The sequence below is a fragment of the Atractosteus spatula genome, chromosome 20, assembly GCF_055471065.1.
Source record: "Atractosteus spatula isolate fAtrSpa1 chromosome 20, fAtrSpa1.hap1, whole genome shotgun sequence".
NCBI lineage: Eukaryota > Metazoa > Chordata > Actinopteri > Semionotiformes > Lepisosteidae > Atractosteus > Atractosteus spatula.
This window is the reverse complement of record NC_142725.1, coordinates 15,953,709-15,970,083: the sequence shown is the minus strand read 5'-3', so window position 1 is coordinate 15,970,083 and position 16,375 is coordinate 15,953,709. Positions and strand designations below refer to the sequence as shown.

The 16,375-nt window shown below is 41.4% G+C and overlaps 1 long non-coding RNA gene across 1 annotated transcript; it reads right to left on the bottom strand.

Annotated features, from left to right (window-relative positions):
• Window positions 1-11,166: 11,166 nt before the first annotated feature.
• Window positions 11,167-15,323, bottom strand: LOC148817642 (uncharacterized). Its single transcript, XR_016094593.1, has 2 exons — window positions 13,437-15,323; window positions 11,167-11,259 (listed from the first exon to the last, which is right to left on the bottom strand). It is a non-coding gene; the product is annotated as an uncharacterized LOC148817642 (long non-coding RNA).
• Window positions 15,324-16,375: the final 1,052 nt, after the last annotated feature.

Sequence of the window (16,375 nt, the reverse complement as noted above, 5' to 3'; positions counted from 1 at the left end):
CTCTTCATTCTTGAGTCACAGGTGCCATATGTGTTGGATTTTTGTAATACACCAGGAACAGGTTCTATATGAGAGCCGCCTGCACATCATGCAGCAGTGATGGCAGGAGCTGCCAGTAAAGGGAACATATGACAGGTGTGTATGTCTGGCATATGCTTGAGCTTTCTGGGCTGTGATAGTCACATGGCTCATACATAGCAGATTAGGATGCAAACAGATGAAAGACTTGTAAATAGCAGCTTTGATTATGATCACACAGCCAAACCCATGTGAGATAACAGTTGGCCTTGTCTGTTACGATGAAGGGAAAAGAAAAGCGCTTCGTGGATATCCTACAACTCAAGGGCAAACCTCCCTTCTCCTGGTACAGCTCATAACATCAGGACCTTTCCCGTTCGTCAGACATCCTTAGTTTAAAAATGACAGTAATGGAGAATATGACTACGGAGGGCTTAGGGAGAGGAGTTAGTATCATTAATGTTGGCCTGCATTCGTTTCGTGCTGAGTTTCCGGAGCCGAATTCTGGGCGATGATGTTGTCTTTATCTGGATGGCTCGCTTTGTCCTTGGCATCTGAAGGAAATGTTATGGATTTACTAGAATTCCACATTTAGCAGGAAGGCACACAGATGTGAAAAAGAGATTGACGATTTGATTGCTGAGTAAACGTGGTTTTGCAGGTCCAGCTGTATGTGGCCGCCATGAGCCCCAGACACATGAACTGCAGGGCAGTCCAGTCTGATCCTGCGCCCGTTTTCTTTTGGCAGCTGTTTCTAAAATAGTATGTCTGTCAGCCATGTGCAACACAATCACAGCCCTGTATAGGTTAAATACACGTTCAGTAGAAATCGAGCCTGTGTACCTTTCTCCTCCATGTGCTGTGTTAGCACTGGTAGCCCATGTGCAGCACCGAGGATGGGGTTAGTTCTGTGGATAGGGAGCTCATGGCTAGCTGTCACTGAATTCATGGTAAAACGTCGGCCCTGCTATTCCATTTAAAGCAGGGGAGCCCCTGGAGCACCCATACCTGTGTACAGCATTTGAGTTTTACTAGAAAAGCTCAGCCTTTCAGATCTTTGAGAATGTAGGTTCTTGTGTGTGGTCACAAGAAAATACAGCATGAGAGTAGACAAGGTCATGTTGTTTCGATACTAAAGCCACAACTTGACAGTTTTTTGTTTTTAGGACTGTTTTACAATGGAAAGGCGGGAAATAAATGGAACTCATTCAGAAACTGCTGTGGGATTGGTAGCAGCTGTTCCATGAATGAGAAATTAGGGTCCCACACCCCAAAGGAACAGAGAAAGAATCTGACACACATTCAACCAATTTAACATTAACAAGCACTTATTGGAAGCAGTGCTTCATGACAGCCACACAAAGCCTGGTTTCCCTCTGCTGCTAACTGGCCTGCATTTACAAACAACACACACATGAAGGTAAGTTTGAAATCTTCAGTTTTTGAACACATAAAGCACGTTATCACACCTTCATTTGAATCTTATTGGAACAGCTGGGATTTTTAAAGATTCTCTTCTAAAAAAATAATGCCAAATTTGATTGCAAGTAAGGAGCCTGACTCTGCTGACAAACATTACCGCGAGATGAAAGGAGGCAGTTTAAATGAAGACTATGACAAAGCCGGTATACGTGGGTGGTTTTAATTGTGTTCATTCTTGCAGTGGAGTCCTTCCTGTCTATTTACAAGCAGGGAAATATCAACATGGTAAAGGTCATCTCACAGGCTTTTTTCACTAGTGACAGTAGTTGTGGCTTGCAACCAAATAAGCAGCCTATAGTTCAATATCAAAAGCAAAATAAATTCTGATCAAATCCAAATATCCTGTGTTACATAGCATCTCTGTGTTCTACAGATGTTTGTATCGGAACAGCCTGTTTTTCGTATCGGTTTCGTATTTTTAAAAGGTATGTAAAAGAAGTGGTGAGAGAGATGAGTCACATCTGACAATTATTTTCATTAAACAATATGAAAGGCACCCTATCCATCAACAGGTTGGCACACAATACTCACAGAGCAGAATTTGGAACTGTATATTGGGAGGCAGCAGTCGTCTTGGCTAACTTAGTTTTCTGACAGCCCTGAACTGGCAGCTACATCCTTTGAAAGCTGTACATGAATTGTCACAGAATAATCTTCCAAGCAGCCGAGCATATTGAACAAGCAGAGAGGCGATTGATATTTTCTGGTAAATCTGTCCAGGGCTCCTGCACGTCAATTACGTTGATTATTCTGCAGAGATACTATTCCCATTCATTGGCAGCATCCATGCATGCAAATAGGAGGCATGCCCAGTGTGTCACAGCTTTGAATAAACAAAAGAGGAGTTTCATCTGAAGACTCCCAGGCATTCTTAGGTGGATCATTTCTGGTTTTGTAACATTTTTGTCTTCCCTTTGTAGAGGAAAAAGATGGTAATCATGATGCTTATAAGAGCTGGGCTGAAATTCCACTAATGTATTCGCAGCCCAGCTTGGCTAACTAACCACTTTTTGGCCAAGATAAAAATTCAACAAATGAGTTTTGAAACAAATAGCATTTTTAATGCCTCTCAGTACTACAGTAACCACAAACCTAACTCCGAAATTTAAAAACAAAAAGGCTGAGGATTTCTGCATAAACGCCTCTACATGTTTCCCAAACATCCATCCATTTAGGCCACCAGGATTAAATGCAAATATACTGCAGGCTCAGGCTATCAGCAGAACCACTCCGGCCCTGAAGAGAGTTGTGTAATGCAGCAGCATGGAGCTCTAAGCTCAGACACTCTGGACTAACCAGGCCAAGGCCAGGGCCCAGATCCTCAGTGCTGTAGTAGCCTCGACTGCAGCACCCTTCACTCAAACATCTCAGCACAATTCCCGACCCTATCCATAGGTGCACGTGTAGGTTGCTGCATTGTTATCGTCGTTGTTCCACTGGACAGGAGCAGATAGGAGGCCGATTCTAACCGTGCTCACCAGAGCCGCTTCAACAGGAAACAGTGGGGGGGACTCATGCGGCACTAAACCCAGCCAGACTCCCCAGGTCACGTACTGTACAGACCGGCAGCGGTTCGGCGACAGAAGCACTCTGGCAATGCAATGCCAATGCGTAGACTCCAGGAGGTGTCACGATGTTCCGTGCGAGGGTGTCGCACCCGAAAGATAACGGTAACACAGTACTGCTGCGACGTGCGTGTGTTGTCTTGTGATTTTGTAACATCTTAGTGAGGTGATAATGTGCACAAACCCCCCCATTACCACCACCCTCACGTAACGTCTTCTAACGGCATGCTGTGGTGAAAGTAGATTTTTGGTGGGGTTTTTTTAGATGAATTAAGCCACCGAGGCCAAAACAAAATACTTTCCTTGGCTCCTGACACATTGTAAAACAGAAATAAACAGAGAGACTCAGGCAGCGAACAGAGAGATTACAGACAAGGGCGGGAAGGTACTGTTCTCGCTGGTACAGTAATAAACCTACAGGTACCTGTTGTGACGTTTGACTCCAAGTCAAATGTCATAAAGCAACACTGATGATCTGCCTAATTACCAGACCAGGCGTTGCAGATGAAGGTCAATTTTAAAACCGAAAAATGAAATGACAGGCTGCAACTCTTAATTCCTAGTTTTATAGCTTTGAACCAATTTTTAGTCTTAAGAAAAGGCGACAGTCCAAGATTTGGAACCGATTGTGGGTAAAATGTGCAACATTATAGCGCATTGAATTGCGTACTTGAGATAAATGTGGTCACAAAGCGTACAGTCCCACTAAAAGCATCAACATTATTTATAAAGAAAACAAATTCATATGTTGCATATCACATTTAATTTCGCAGTGTCAGACCACGTTCATTCGCGCAATTAAATCACCACGACTTGGGGGTCTAGATTGATTAGCCGAAACAATTCATTAAATTTAATTAAACGTATATATTCATTAATATTATTTCTAATTATTGTTTTTTTTAGATTCATTGGAAACACGTAATGATATAATTAATAAATATATTATATTGTATAGCGCACTTAACTGCTGACAGATATTTATAAACTGAATGTGCGTTAACGCCAGCGTTTCAAAATGTAGACAAAATGTTGTTCTTGTGTAATTACTGAGTGTAATTTACCAGACAAGAACCATCATTTTGAAAAGTTTTCCTTAATGAACGCTTTTCAGAATTGAATAGTTTAGGTAAGGCTTTTAAGAACAGATAATTACTGATTTTTTTTAAAGGGCAAATCAACTGCTTTTTTCTTCCTTTACAGTGTGAAATGAAAAGCTGAATGAATCCTCAAAGCTAATCCACTATGTGTGCTGACTACGCTGTTAATGTTACATAAACGTTTAGTCAGAAATAACAAACATTTCATACCATTTGTTTTAGTTTGTTAAAAGTATGTTTCATGCCATAAATTAGTCATTCCCCGTGTTTAGCAGGAGTTTGTACGAGAGCAAACAAGCAGCAAGTGGGAACACGAAAGAAATGTATAAAACTGTTAATCTCTGCTGGCCGGGAGCCAAAGAGCCATTAGTTGTCAAGTTGTTTGCTTAAAACCAAACCAGCAGTCTCTAGGGTTGAGTGAAACTGTTTTTGTTTTCAACACTTTATAACTTCATCCAAAGCTGCGACGTGCAGCTGAAGGCACTGAATCACAAAGCCGCTCTAATCCAAGTCGGTATCCTCCTTCTGGCAGACTCGAGATGCACTGAAGTACCGGGCCCTAGAATTGGTTAATGTGACACGGGTCGGGGGAGTTGAGCAGTGCTCTAGCGACAAACCCCAGCAGACGTGTTGACAGTGAGCAGCGACGACGCGAGATTGTGTCAACCAGAACAGAGATCTTTTGAAACGACCATCGTAATACCCTGCAGCTCTCAAGGACAACAACTGGCTCGGTCCTGGCTTCACAGAACCTCTGAAACCTCCTACGTGGATCACAACTTTATTACAGAGTTACAGTTTAGCCAGAGTCTAACCAGATAACAGCTCCAAGGCAAAGATATAGACTGGATGAGACACCATTCCATCACAAGGCAAATTTTAGAGATGTCAATCAACCAGCGGGGAAGATAACTCTCAGGACACGGGAATATGGAAAATCATCACTTTTGTTCTCTGCAGCGATGGTAGAGGCAGCACTTTAACTCTCTCTCACAACCCCAGGCTGTGAACCCGTGAACTGTCCCTTTCCAATCCAGAGTTTTCAACGACGAGGCTAAGGAAATCAAATTGGAAATACGAATGACAATATCTAGCTTAAAGAATAACATCCCAGTAACATCCCAGTTAAAATAGTGGCTACTGCAATGTATAGATTCTATAAAATATGTCAAATAAAGTTAACACGACACTAAAAACTATTTAAACAGCCGTCTTTAACAAGTCTTGACTGCAGCCGTCTCCCCCTTAAACCACTGCATCCAACAGTGCTTAAGGAGTGAGATTTACTTTTTTTTTTAATACGAGAATATGAAAATAAAGATGACGCTGTTTTTAAACGTCTTGATCTTTGCTTCGGAGTTACAATACTTGCTTGGGCTTTCGGCTGTGCTAAAAACAGTTCAGTTCTTAAGGAAATAAAGACTGGAAATGTTTCGGCTTGGGGAAAACTTAACCCCAAAATGCGAGTTTGTCTTCATGTCCCAGTTTAGTTCAAATAAGATAAAGAGAAGGCACGGCTATAGCGCAATGAGGAAAGCCAGTAGCCGGTAACCACTGGAAATTAGCGGAGTTCATACCCTACTAAATCACTTTAGCCTACAGCCCAGTCGCCGCCGGTTCGAACCCACCCAGGGCCGGCTAAGCTTTGCACCGAAAGGGGTTTTTCAGGTGCCCGTTTCCTAAAGGGTCGGCATTTTTTCCGGGGGGGTGGCCGTTCCTGGTCACTCCCCCTAAAAACGGGGGACATTTCGCGGGGGTTACGACACAAGCGGGTTCTAAATAAAAAATGAATGACTTCGACCCCCTGCGGAAAGGGAGGCGACCTTTGACGTCACTCTCGCCTTCGCCAGGTTTCCCTCTCGCGCGGGTCAGGTCCAAGATGGCGGCGTTTGCAGTTTGTGAGCTTTCCTGCTTACGCGTTTTAAATGCCTTTATTTTCTTTTATTCCCCCCCCCCCTACTGATAACAAATTCGAAGGCAGTACCTATTGATTTTGAAGTTTCGCCGGCCTAAGGGTATGAGAACTTTCTAAATGATTTCCTTTCATTTAATTAAAAATGTTTGAGGCCTGTAGTCGGTGACGGAAATTTCTGCAGGTGTGTGATTGAATTCCCGCCGTGTGTTTACCAACTTTACGTGTTAAACAATTTAATTAAAATATGCCTAGGTTGGGTTAACCAACGTTTGTAGAATAAAGAGCGCATATCTTAGGTTATATTACATGTTTAAAGTCTTAAGTTTGAATATTGTTCAGTTTTCCTTGGCGAGGAATGGAGATGTAACCTTCATTCTGTAGCTGTTGATAGTTGTTGAATACTAAGGTCTTTTACTGGCATCGTTTTGTAGGACTTTTGTGTCTCATACAGTTTCTAGAACCGTAGGTTATAGCTTTTGAAACCAATTTTTTTAATTTTCTGAACTCGTTCGACGTCGTGTTTATTAAAGTTCCCACTCACCACCGAAATAAAATACAGCAGTTTCACTTCCCAAGAAGACTTAGTGATTTGTATTTAGAGTCTGCGCTCGTTTTTAACCTGTTTAACTGTTGTTATTTTTTTCTGTTCTGTGTCAAAGATAGATCGAGGCGTAGTCTGTTTCGTTTGTTGTGTGGACGTGGTAATGTTTCATTTACACTCTGAACTCTGAATTCCAGCACCGCTTATGATGACATTTTCTAAAATTCTGTTGTATTAAACTAGATCATGCCCATTATATCGACAGCACTACAGATATACTGAGCATAAAAAGAAAAATCACATCATTTACTTTGCTGGAGTTACTTATCAGGAAAAATGACCATCTTTTGTAGCAGGTGCACTGACTTTTTATTGAACAGACCTGACATCGGTCAGTTCATTATGCTGATTAACATTCTCATCAACAGGGGGACTCCTGTGAAAGCTGTATGTAAATATTGTGTGTGACCACTGCAGGAAGCATTACAAGCTGCACATCTCCAATGCCAGCCGAGCACCAGGTTGCAGACGTTGTCTTGTGGGATCCGGCCGCCTTTCTCGCCCAGGGCCTGGACAAGCATGTGTCCGTTCGCTGGTCACTGAGCGCTACATGCCCTCATCCCTCCTGTGCTCGCTGGAGTTTAGGTCTGGTGAGTAGGGCCTTTGTGGCTTTGTGACTTTCACCATGCAAGACAGCTGGTTTCACAGGAGAGGCATGTGGACACAGAACGGCTCATTGTCCTGCTGGAATGTAGCGCCGTCAGGATGAGTCCGCAGAAAGGGCAGCGAGTGAGGAACCCAGGACAAGATCAGTGCAGTCAGGTGTCCATCAGACTCTGCAAGTGGATTTCAATTGCAGCTAGAACAGGGATTAGCAACCTGGTTTGTATCACATTCTACTTTTTCCGCTGTTTAATTTGTAAACATAACTCATGCCACCTACTATTACCTGGATTCAAGGGTTCATAATTTTGCAAAAATGTATTATAAAACCTTTAACAACCAGTTTTTAATCTTTTAGATGCCTATCTATAGTACATTACCCACAATGTCTCATATACGTCACTGAAGACTTCTAGCCGAGACATGTGTTTCTAATTTTAGCCAAAATATCACTTTTTGTTGGCCAAGCTTTCCAACATATCTTCAGCAGATTGTAAAAATCTTCAAAAGTTCTTCAAAAAATAGTCTACAAATGACTTTCCTTTGTGTGCAATACAGTATAATGGTGCTGTGGAACTTACCTCGGTGTAACTTTCATGTCTTTTTGTACACATCAATAGGCTGTCTTTTTGACTCAAAATATTTCTTTATATGTCTGGCTCTGCAATCCCGAGATATGATAATGGTGATTTGTGTTAAAATGTCTCAAAACAGTTGTCTCAAACTATAATGTGCTGCTCCTTGTGCACATAGCTTCTCTTTGTGACACAAAACCATATTTTCTTTCCATTTGTCAAGCTTTCTTTGGCTGTGACATATTTTGAAAGGATTAACTTGCAGCAACATCAGCCATTCAACGGGAAGTGTTTTAGCTGTACATGTCTTTCCAAAAAACTTAAAAATTCCAGTTCTTTCTCCAGGGGAGCTGTATAAATGGCTGACCCTGCATTCTGACCCCAAGCTTCTCTCCCTGTCTGTGTGTCTCATGGAGAGCAAGTTGGGGTATACAAAATGACAAATTCCTAATGCAAGAAATTGTATATGGCCAATAAAGTGATCTTATCTAAACATTGTAAACTTTATTCTCAAATGAGTAGAACTCTGATATATTAAGTTCAGTTGTAAAGGGGCCTAATGTCAGACGTACTAGTGCAAGGTTATAGATGTGTTAAAGACAGCTATGATTAAATCCTATATCTTGGACTTCATTGTAGCAAACTGAATTTGTATGGACTCATGTCCATGACTTGCCTGTGTCTCATTGTTTCTCTTCTCACCTGACAAATGTCACTTTGTGACACTGCTTCATAAACATGCATATGAAGTCACATTGATATTTTTATGAGTAGTTCTTTATTGAAACATTCTGTAGGGAGAACTGAAGAAAAAGTACAGTTCTTCAGTAATGCACAGCAATAGTGTGAACTGTGAATTTGAACTGTGGGGGGGGAAAATAGCTTTTGAAACATTTTTTCTAAGGCTTTCAAATTAAATGGCATTTAATTACATTTTTTGTCTTGTCCTTTAGACGAAGAGAGACAGTACTTGGTTATGTACACATGACGAGTGTAAGTCCGGTTCTGCCAAGTCCTGCCTGTTGTTGAAGCGTCTCTCCAGCGAGATTCACTCTGGTAAGTGTTGTCAGGGTGATTTGTTTGCTTTAAAATATATACAAGGTAGTGGACAAAAAACTGGAAACACCAATGTAAAGCCAGTAAAGAAGAGAGCTGGGGCAAAATGTGTGGTCTGTAAGGGCTGTATGTGATGTAGCATAGGATCTACCTATAGTTGTAAACCTGCCGGAGGTGTGTGGCACTGTTTTTCCACAAGCAAGTCAGATCAACTCACGCTTGGTTGAAGGAGGTAGAAAATGCTATCTTGGGTGTCCAGAGATATCCCTAATGATTGTGTTCAGATCTGGTGACTGAGAAGGCCATGACATAAAGATGACATTGTAGTGATGCTCATGAAACCATTGGGTGTCCGTGTCTAATCTGTGGATGGGGACATTGCCATCCTGTAAGGCATCCCTCCCAACAGGAAATGAATGCTGAAGCATGGAAAAGGTGATCACTTATGCTGTGATTAGCATTGACCTTGCCTTTGCCATTGAAAATGTGCCCCACTTCACAGAACCACCAGAAACCTTCACTGTTGGAACGGAGCACTCAGGCGTGTAGAAGAGTTCATTAGGCTGGAGCCATATGTGCACTCTTTTTGTCAAGAAAATGCTGAAGGATGGATTCATCTGACCTATCACATGTGTTCTGTTCTTTGCATCACTAGACTTGTAGACATCCATTGCCGGATGTGATGAAAAGTCTGTGCACTGGAACTTATGTTATACTGCTCTGTGGAGTTTTCAGTGGACCATTTTGGATGAAAGTGGCTGCCTGCACCCCCAGTTAAAAACGTGACATCAGCCTTTGATGTGCAATTGCTCGCGTGTTTTGCCGTGCAATTCAAATTAACACAGGGATTTTGGAGTATGAGCTTGTGCCCTTGGTTAAAGATGCCTTTCCCACAAGGCTTCATGCTGGCATCACCTTAAGGCATTGTTGCTTGTGAAACATCAGCAAGTAGATCTGTCACCCTGTTTTCACACTCATGGAGGTCACCTTTTGTAGCCATGCTAGCTGTAAATATAGACAACCAGGTATGTCTGGTGGTTTTATACATGATCCTTAAAGCATGCCGGGATGTCATTTGCTTAATGCACAAGCTGCACTTGTGTGGATGCCCTTGCTTACAATATTCTTGGTGTCCCTCAGGTGTTTCCATTGTTTTGTCAACTAGATCAATTTCTTGCTAAATTTTGAAATTTAGCGAATGCATGATTGTGTTTTATCACTAGCACATTCCTATTACATCATAACTACAGGATGTGAAGCAGGGTTTTGGTTTGCATGACTGAAATTTCAGATTGTTTGAGCTGGCAGATGTGCTCCTTTGAAGCAATTAATTGAACTAATCTCACTAATGGAAATTAAGTTTTTAAACCATGCTGGTCGAAACAGCACCAAAACTTGTATATCCCTTAATTTTCAGTGTCAGTGGTAGAGCTACAGGTGCACTCCTTTCATTTGTACACATTGTGCTTTATATAATAATGCAAGACTGATTTGTATTTTCAGGCTTTTCTCTTTTTTAAAATGGTTTCAGGTAAGACCTGTTCATTTTCAGTAATGTTGGTTTATTTCAGAGAACAATTCTATTTTAAACTTGTTTGAACTGTTAAATGCTTTATCATTAAGTGAAGGAGTGTTAATTTTCTTGTTGTATTGTCTAGGACACTGATCCCTGAAGGTAGCTGTCAAGTCTGGCTGCGCTGATGGGACCTGGATCCATACGTGTCCTGGGGAGTGTTCCGATCCTGTTGCTCTGCGTTCCTTTTGTTCTGTATTCAATAAACTGCCGTTTGCTCTAGATGTTGAGTGTTTGTTGTTTGCAGGTTGTGCTGCTCTTTGTGTACTGGAGGAGCCAGGGCTAGAAAAGTGTCAGGTGAGGAACTTGTCCCCCCAGCTTACTGCCATACTCTAGGCAGCCAGCAGGCTCTGTGATTAAGGGCTTTGTTGGGTGTGCTAGATATTGCTTAGCAGCACCTCTTACTTGACCCACATCACGAATGGAGATAGGGGAATTTTCTTTTCGTAGCAATGGGTGGAGGCCTCACGGTTGGGGGTGTGGCTATTGGCCACAAACTGGCCGCAATGCACCTCCCCCCAGGTGACCGGGCCCAAGAGAGTCCCTGGGGAATATCTCCCTTCGTTTTCATTAGCGTGCTTGGTTAATTAACTAAGACCGCTGACACTTAGCTGGGCTAACACTAGAGGTCAGTGGGTTCCAACACCAACCACAGAAAAAAAAACACATCCATAACACTTGAATGAGGGCAAAACATTTTAATAATAAGCTCCAAAGAGGGACTCTGGCATGTTCCTCCAGGTAACTGGGTCCTTGGTTCGTTGCCACCGTCTGAAATGACATGGGGGGGAGAAACCACAGGTTCATATTAGTGGACCAGTGTAGAAGTGAAGGACACCTTTTTTCCTTTTTCTCAGCATTGAAGTGTAAAATGTCTGTTTCCTGCTCATTTTACAAAGGAGGGGAGTGGACAAGGTTTAAACTTGCTACTCATATTATTTTGCTTACTTGTCATGGCAACAAATGACTTTTTCAGTAGCAGAAATGTCTATACCAGGCAACTCAAAATTTAAAACAGTCCTAGTCATTACTGGCATTTTCCACAATTAAAAACTTCAGCAAGTCAGAAGATTATAAAATGACTAATCTTGGATATACGTTTCAAAGTTAGACTACACAGTTAATATTAATTCTGACAGAATTAAATGAATTGTTCAACTCTGGGCAAGAATAAAATTAGTTTGTAGTCTTCATCTGCTAACACACATTTTTTTACAGAGAGCAATGACATTTTTACTACCTGTTAAAGCAAGTAACCTATTGCAGATTCTGAAAATTAGGCAAGAAATGTGCCATCACACCCATGAGACCTTCCCCGTGCAGGCTGGAAACCATCCAGTGAACCAATTCAGTAGCTCAAAGGTAGTTCTTTAAGATTTGTGTAGTCAAAACTACTTTAAATAGTCAGGTAATTCCCAGCCTTCACGAGCCTGTAACCTGTGTGTACACTCAATTTAATGATAACTTCAGAATTTCTGTGCAAAAAAAATCATCAGTGTTAAACATTTATATGGAGAGTCTACATTTTGTTTCTAGGCATTATATGACATAAGAAACAGCAGTACTGTGGGAGTTCGATGCATCTTAATTAACCAGATGTGGCTATGACCCCAATTTAAACCAAAATGCAACCTCACTTCAGATAAACATTCATCATTGCAGACTGTATAGTTCCCCCCTACCAAGTCCACAAAGCAAAATACCTTCAAGCCCATCTCATCCCCCCAACCAGTAGGAGGCTAGGGCCATCACTGCTGACAGCCACAGGTTTTGATTGAAACCTTCCTTGATCCATATATGCAAGATAATTTTGCATTTCTTACTTTCTTGTAGTCTTTTGACATTTGCTTAAGTCATATTTAGTATATGTGGAAGCAGCATGTTATTTTTGTGCCTACATTTTATGTGAAATGTATTCAAAGTGCTGGGCCTGTGCCTCAGATACTGTACATTAAAGTCACAATGTGGATAAAGTTGCTCAATAAATTACCTTTACCTGTATGCCTGTAAGCAAATCATGTGCATTGCACAACTAGTCTGAAGCAGATCTGTTTGAGACTTTGCTGCATAACCGTGTAAAAATTTTAACTACTTACGTACAGAGTATTTAAATACAAACTACAGTGCTGTCAGCACTACACAGCCTGCCTGCATTGTGTCCATGCTTCAAATGTGAACGCAGTAATTGAACATTTTTTTGTTAAAAAATCTCGGTACAAATCAGGATTACATTGACATATTGGGGCTGGGTAGTTACAGTGTAACCACCAACAACAAAAAAAAAACAATATTACACTAAAATATCCCTGGGAGCCAGATTCTCTTTTCCAATATCATTTGCACAGATGAGTTAAACTGATTTTATTTTGTCTCAGGTGGAGGGTGATGAGAGTGGAGATGGTCAACAGAGATATTTCAAGAAGTCTCTGCAGCAGACAGTATATGAGCAGAGAACAGATCGCAGAAAACAATAGGATATATGGCACTTTAAGGCATGGAAAATCTTGTATCAGCAGAAAGTTCCATTGATGTTAAACAAAGGGGACATCTGAATGACCTGAAGTATGAGGTGAATAAAGTATGCTTTTGTGCAGTGATCTTATTGACAACAAGAAAAATCTGAACCAGAAAGGTGAGACTACCTGAATAGCTATTGGAGGCACTGCATATGGATCAAGAAAGCATCTCCTAGATCTAGCAAATCTGAAGAGATCCAACAAGGAAATCCCACTTAACTGGTGCGAACTCTACAGCGGTCTGACAGCTGTCACACAGCCCCTCTCTCTTTTGTCACCAACCAGACTGAAGAATCAGTAAGGCAAGAGCTTTGAAATTATAAAAGCTTAGCAGTTTTGTTTTTCCACAAAACAAGATAACCTTCATGAATTTCCGGCCCCTCAAGGCCACATACATTATTCCACACTGTTATGGAATATTTCATGTCTCACCTGTTTGAGAAGGGCTTGGGGAAACACTTCTCTTCTCTTTGTGGTGAATCTGTCCGTGGTGGCAGACTGCAGGGATGGGCCACCCAACACTTCCTGCTCCCTGAGAGGCAAAAGTAAACAGGGGGGAAAATTAAGCCAACTGAATTAATGCTCAACTCATCATGCCCTCACCAGAGAAAAACTTGTTTCCTCTGAAAAATGAATAATATTACCACAAATGTAATACAGCCATGGTTGTAATACCACTTCACGTGTCTATTTCTTTTTGTTTCCAATAATTAGTGTGGTATACTTGGAAGGCATTATCGTCATGAAAATTAACGTTTAACCAACAATATTCCATTCCCACTGATCACTGATCAGATGGTGGTATAGCGCATTACACTGTGTCCTGTGTCTGGGCACAAACACATCTCAGTATAGGAACTTGAAAAAACTTCTAATCAATAACGGTAACGTTAATGTCAACTCTTCAATAATTTGTAACATGAATTTAAGCTAATAATAAAATACCTAAAACGTATACCTTGCAATGTTGTTGCTAACGTGTTGAAACAATAAGGATATACAACTTCCCTGAAAATAAAAACGTTCTAGTTTATCCAAGGCTTAGTTAGAATTTGATTTTAAAATAGTACAGCACGCCATCAATGTGTACTACATTACCACAGTCACAATGCTAATATTAAAAAAGCTGACAAAAGTAACAACTATACCCGTTTGATAACGAAACGACACAATACGAGCAACACATCTAGTTCAAAAAGAGCTTCACCAATTTTAATTAAATTAATGAGCATTAAAAGTGGAAACGCTGACTTACCTTGAAGACAAAAAAAAACGGTCTTCTCTCCATAAAAATCGTTCCTTAAAACGGCACCGAAAACAACGCTAGTTCGGATTTACATGGGGAAAAAAACGTACATGCAACGTACTCGACAGGAACATTTCTAAATGGCAACAATAAAAGAAAAAAACACATATGAAAAGTATGCGATTTACAGAAATGCAGGCCTACTCGATCCTCAGCGGTTTGGAAAACCCGCCATCTTGTGCCCAGGTGTTGCTGGTTTGGACGTCCTCTCACGCCGCCCCTCGTAACGGCGAGAACCGCAGTTAAATTTTACTTTGTTTCGCACTGGCACCCAATTGTGCTACACAGTTAACAGTTACGAAATACAATACTGTACAATTATTGTCAACGAAACGTCTCGGAAACGGCGCCATACCACTTCTATGCACATTTTAGACTTGCGCTCTCCTCCAAACGAGTTTCGAAACGCTTTGCGTTAGTGGGGGGTCTTCAAGAGGCCTTTTGGTTATAGAAAGTCCCAAACACCCACGGAAACCAGTTTACGAGAGCTGTACTACTTTGTGCAGTCATCACCTGTTACTATGATTTAAAGCCAGCATATACTGTACGCAAGCTTTATTTCTGATACGCTAACACTATGCCCTGTACGAAACAGTGTTATTGAAGGATTTACAAATATATTTTCTCTACCGCCTCACGCACGTAATGGGCATGTACGACCCGATCCTTAGTTGTATATACCGTATATATCAGCGAAAAATCATAAATGAACAGTTAACCCCTCTTCAACAGATAACATAGCCTACCGTTTTTTTTCCAGCGACAGGAAAGTTGCTGTTGCCTAGAATAATGTTTTGTCGTTTCCATACATATTATTCTTTTAAATAAAATGTTGGTTAAACTAACATCCTTTATGTATGGTAATAGATTCTTGAATCGTTTGTAGCCTTACATAATGTCCGTATTTCTGATCGTTTATGGGACCACATGCTGCAAAGCGCAATTCACACGCTTCTTTGTAGAGACTGAATAAAGCAGAACCCATTACGCACTTCTACAGTGCATAAACATTATAACTCATGTCAACGAATCTATGCCTTTACTACAGTAACCAAAGACAGAGATCAAACACCACTGAAAGCAGCACAGGTGATGGCTTAAAACACGCATTTAAACTTGAGCTTCACTAAAGCCTATAAACAAAACAACAACTAAATTCTCTATAACGTTAAAAAGTGATTTATTTTCATCTCTTCAACACAGAACACTGCCAGAGGAGACTGAGTGAAGTATTCAAAATCCTCTAGCACACTGACAAAGTGGACTGGACTGGACTAGACTCTTCAGAATCAACAGTGAAACATGACCTAGAGGACACAAGTGGAAATCGGGAGGAAGTGCACAGGAGGAGTACCTCTACACAAAGGATTGTGGGGGGCTGGAACAAGTCAACAAAGCTGATACACTGGCTTCTTTCAAGAAAGGGCTGGGTAGGATCCTTGGATCCATGAGGTACTAGTAACCAAGCGAGCTGGATGAGGCGAATGGCCTCCTTTCTTCTGTGATATCACACGACACAGGTGAGCCACGGACTGACAAGCAGGTCATTATCATACTCAGCAGCACCGGCAAGTTTTCTGTTGTGGTCGTGTCCACGATGTTACAGCATGAAAAATACAAGGAGAGGGATCAGTGCAGGGGTCAAGGACTGAACTCCTGCTCAAGAGAAACCTGAACGCAGGCAGTGGAGTTTATATTTCAGGACGTGTCTGCACCAGCGGGCCCAAGGCCTTGTGGAAGCCCGCTAAGCTCGTAAGCTTGTATCAGGAATGCCGCTGTGCTGTGCTGTGCTGTGCATCTTGTGAAACTTGTCAGCATCACGTTGAGCTCAGGAAAACGGCTGCCAGAAAATGTATGTTCGAATTTGTTAGTCAAACAAACGTAGTTGTAAATGAATTCAAATGTAAATCCAGAGCCGAGCAGGCAGATGAAATAGGTGTTAAAAACAAAACAAAACAGGAATTTTCCATAAAGGCGATATTCCAATGACACAACAGCTCCCTCCGACTTTATGTTTAGCGTCACCTTCATCGCCTTTGCATATCCTTTTACGCTCAGCTATTTA